Source organism: Populus euphratica, unplaced genomic scaffold, assembly GCF_000495115.2.
Source record: "Populus euphratica unplaced genomic scaffold, PopEup_1.0 scaffold114.1, whole genome shotgun sequence".
NCBI lineage: Eukaryota > Viridiplantae > Streptophyta > Magnoliopsida > Malpighiales > Salicaceae > Populus > Populus euphratica.
Window position 1 is genome coordinate 1,073,365 of NW_011499905.1, and position 5,222 is coordinate 1,078,586.

The window sequence follows — 5,222 nt, forward strand, 5'->3', positions numbered from 1 at the left end:
GAAAACAATTGAAAATCAAAAGAATGAAGATCAAATTTGATAAGAAAAAAAGCAAAGGAAGATGAAATGATAAAAACAAAAATCAATTGGAAAAACAATTTCAAACAAAACAAAAGACAATCAAAAGAATGAATACCAAATTTGAAAAATGAAAACAAATTAAAGGGGGGTGAAGTTGCAAAAGCATACCAATTTTATAAATTATTCAAGATAAAAATATTATAATAGTAAGAAAAGGGATCACATTTGAAGATTCAACAAATTAAAGGGGGTTGTTCTAAATTTGTAAGGCATTCATGTGAAAATATATATAGGGAGATAAAGAAGAAAAAGGAAAAAAAAGGGTCATCTATGCCAAACCATGAGGAATCTTGGAACATGTGCCATCCAATGTTGTTAGGGATGTCAAGACCTTTTAAACTTTGCCTTGTAAGGTGGTTTTTGGTGGCCAAACAACCCCACCACTCAAACTCTATTTGGTTTATTTTAATAATATTTAATATATGTTAACTGCAAAAATACCCATACATGACATTCAAATCTATAATAAAACCAAAGTAATTGATAAAAAAAATATTTGATTTTTATCTTTAAAGGCATCAAAGTGATTAAACAATTTAAAAAAATTATAACTACCAAAAGGTCCTTGGTAATAGGAATTATAATTTATAAAAGACAATTGTATTATAAAGAAAAAAGATAATTTTACCCGCAAATGCATGGTTTAAAGATTTTCTTGAGGGAGATGTAATTTTGTCTTTTTACTATTTCAATAAATGGTGAAATGTCTCTTTGTTTACAATATCTTCTCCTTCTCTTTTAGTGTTTTTTTAGCTAGATCTTTAACTTGCGATATATTGCAAGTCAAATCAATATTTTTAACCTTAAAAAATATCTAGGTGTTGTTAACATATTTTCTAGTAAAAAAATATTTAAATAATATAAAAGTTGACTTGATATGACCCGATCAACTTAACGGGCCCAAAGTCACTTAGATAACCAATAAAAATATAATTTGACAAAACAAATTTTAAGATAATATTTAAAAAAAAAAATATTGAGAAAAAATTATATTGAATTGACTCGAGTCAACTTAGGTTAGCCTATCAAATATAGAACCCATATCATGAAATTGAGAGAATTATAATTATAATTATTAACAAAAATATAAATGATCTGGTGATTTAGCATGTGATAGGAAATGTTGCAAAATATGACAATGTTCTTTTTTGGTCCTTTAATTTTTATTCTCTCAATCATTGATTATTATTTTCATGCTTTCATATTGCATTGAATTGAAATTAGGGTTTGTGATTTGTTTTAATTTATATTTTATTTTATTTTCTTAGTGTAAAAAAAAACCCTCAATATTGGCTTGATGCTCAATTTTAAAAAATCAAAATTTGATTTTATTCGAGCATAAAAAACGTGATTGAGGCAACAAAAAGGTATTTTTATAAAAGGCATATATGCCTTTTTAACTTTTTTGCATCAAAAGTTTTGCAAAATCCCTTTTTGGTCCTTTTGTTTGACATCTTTTTGGGTTTTTGGTCCTTTTAGTTTAACTCTTTTTTTTTTTTTTTTTAGCCCAATTTTTTTTAAATTTTTCAATCTTTGGATTTGAGAAAGGAAAGGGAATCTTGTTGAAAAATAATAAAAGAGAGAGAAAGCTGATGATTTGCTAAATTTTAGAGACGAAACAAGCCATTCTTAGTGTCAATAAATTCTATATGACAATGAATTTCATTTAAGTTTCTTTTACTATTTATCTTTCCAAATAAAAAAAAAATATCAGAGTTAACAAAGATTTGTATTGTAACTTTATTTAGTATATTTTTGGGTGTTTAAGTTGAGCAATTGATGTTTTTTATAAGGTCATAAGAATGTTAAGTGTTTATAGGTTGAGAAATGTTGAAAATTAAATTTTTGGGATCAATTTTTTAAACTTTAGCCTAATTTTTCGACCATCTTTTTGATGGTCGGAAACTATTATAAAAAAAGGTGTCATTTTCAAGCAAACAGGAGAAGAAAAATGTCGGGAGCGTCGATCTAACCTTGTAGGCTCACATGCATGGCCTTTTCTTTGAAATTTTGTTTTAATTAAATTAAATTAAATTTAAATAGATTAATTAAAGATATGTATGAGATGTCCAACTAGACGGGTATTCAATTTTAATTTGATTTAATTAAAAGAAATTAATTATAAATGCTTTGTGATTTTTTTATATAAAATATCATTCAATTTTTACTTATTTTTTTTTTCTAATAAGATCATAGTATCGTTTTTCTAATATTAGCGGACATTCTTTTGTTGAACCCTATATAATTTATTTTCCCAAAATTTCATTCAATTACTTCTTTAAATCTATCTATTTTTATTATCATTTAATTAAATAAATGATTGAATCCATAAATCAATTTTATTAAATCTTATTGAATCCATAATACATATTACGAAATCAAATATCATAATCTATACCTATATTTTAACCTTCTAACTTAGGTTTTGGTTAGCATTAACAATTTTTTTTGAAAATTATTTTTATTTGTAATTTATTATTTATTTTATTAAATTTATGAATCAACTTTTCAATTCATAATTAAAAATACTTTGTTGTCATGTAAACAATTGCTAAACACCAGCATTTTAATTTTTTTAAATTAAAAAAACATTTAATTTGACATGCAATGAAGTGTGAGCTAACAAACTAGTAAAAATAACTAAAAATAAGGTGAATTCAGTATTCACCTACTTACAAAACAAACATTGTTCAATTTGTTTTTTAATTAGAATCAATTTTTTGTTTCTTTTTTATTAGGTTTTTGTTTTCAATCTTATTCTTCAATATTGAATTGATTGAAAATAAACTTTTATAATTTATTTTTATTTTTTATATATAAGGTTATGATGGTTTTATAATCTAAATCTTGAGATTAACATATTAACCGAAATTCACTCAGATTAATTTTAATCTTTTTGTAATCGATTTTCTTTTTTAACATAAGATTAGTATTGAAAATTGTACTTCATATTTTTTTTTTGTATTGAGGTATCCAATTTTCATGATTCAGGTCGTAGATTTGACAAGTTAACTTATATTTTTTTGTTTTTTTTTTAATTTTATTATTCAACGTTGATATTAGAACTTGAATTTCATAATTTGTTTTAATTTTTTTATTTCAATTTTATAATCTAAGTTATGGGTTTGACAAACTAGTCTTAATTAACTTGGATTGTTTTATCTTTTTACTTAGGTAATTTAACGACACATGTGTAAGCTTAAATATTATATTTAAACCCACTAGACAATTTAGTGTAATTAATTTATCCTTCACTCAATCCCATCTTCTCCTAATTCCCAAGCAAAAGTCAATATTATTGAGTGTATGTTCTTGAAATTCTATGCGAATCCTCGCAGAAAAGGAAAAGTCCCATTCTCCAACAAAGCAAGTAGCTAGCTTTGCCGGCTATCGATAAGATAACGATACCAATGCCAACATCTGGACACCCTTTGCTTCCATTAAAGGAGCTTTACGTATATGTTTGCAACTTTATATCTGAAGTTGCTTTTTGTTCCGAGTGAAAAACAAGGTTTGTATTATGTACACGGAGGAGTGTTGGGTTTTCAAATATTATACATGTATTGAAAATAATAATAATAAAAATTATTTAGAAGTTTTTAAGATGTTGTTAGATAAATTTAAAGTTATCTAAAAATTTATTATTTGAAGATCTAATCCTTTTTAGTTTTGAATAATTTTTTAAATATTAGGTTGTCACAAACCACAAACCATCTAATTGTCCAATCTTTAATGATAATCCATACGAACCACCAATAAATTTTTTTTTTAAGGATAATTTAATAAATTTAATCAATCAAATCTCTACTTGATTATTTTAGAACTAGCGTTATAATCCTGAATTAAATATATTTTAGTGCTTAATTTCTAAAATTATTTTCAATCAAGTCACACTTTATTATTATCCCAGTTTAATTTTTGACTAATAATTCTTAATATGTGAGACCTATTAAGTTCATAATATGTTGACCTAGATATAAATTATAATTCTAATAAAATAAAATAAAATAATTTAATTTATTATCAATTCAACAATTGATTAATTTATATTTGAAGATCAGGTGCATCGTTTAATAACATGTCATGATCCCCCAAATATTAGAAAAATTATTAGTGGTTTGACTTAATCTTTTAGTAACCGGTTTCTTTGTGTAATTAATATCATTTCATCAATAATAATATTCCAATTTAATACTAAAGCATGAAGTATATCTTCCATGTTAAATCATGTTTCTTCTTTACATAATAATAATTGATCATTTGAATAAGATTTGAAACTCCTTTTCATTTCACCTTGATCAAGGATTTCTTAGTCAATATTATTTGAGAATATATGAATTTTTTTATTTCATCTAGGATGATGAATCTTTTGTTAATCACTTAAGTAACTTCATATAGTTCATGATATATCTAATGTTTGCCCATTAGTCACCTCGATAAAAGCATAACATTCTTTATATAAGATAACTTAATAATCTCAAGTCTAAGGATCACTTACACAACTGTCAATAAATATAGATGATCTCTTTATATTGAATTCTCATGCGGGTCAATACAGTATACATGTCTTATGACAAGCATCTTGATATTAGTTTTAGGTATCTCTTATACCTCAGTTTATGAGAACAACTGCTCCCTTTCATAAAAAAAAAAAACATAATATGTATCAATTTTTACGGCTTTAATAAATATCTTGTATTTAAGAAAGCATTGACCATGAACATTTTAGGAACAATTCTTTGATGCAATAGGAATCCCATAATTATAACTTTAGAATTTTATTTGCAAAATATTTTTATCTTGTGAACTTTATCTTTACTCTAGATTCATAAATCAAATATTATATTCATTAATATAATATTATATGAATATTAAAAATAAATTAAGCCTTTATTAATAATAAATATGAATTTTTATGAATACAATAGTAACATGTGTAAACAATTGATTGGCTATATGACATATGATTAGTACTTAAAAGTGCATTTTTATCATGGTTTTATATCATCATTTTGCACTTGAAGTATCAATAACTCCTTAACCAAAACATGTTTTATAATAATATATCTAATAATATAAGATAACTTTAATTTGTGGTAAATGTCCATTTTAAATGCAGCCCTATCACATAAATGAAAGGA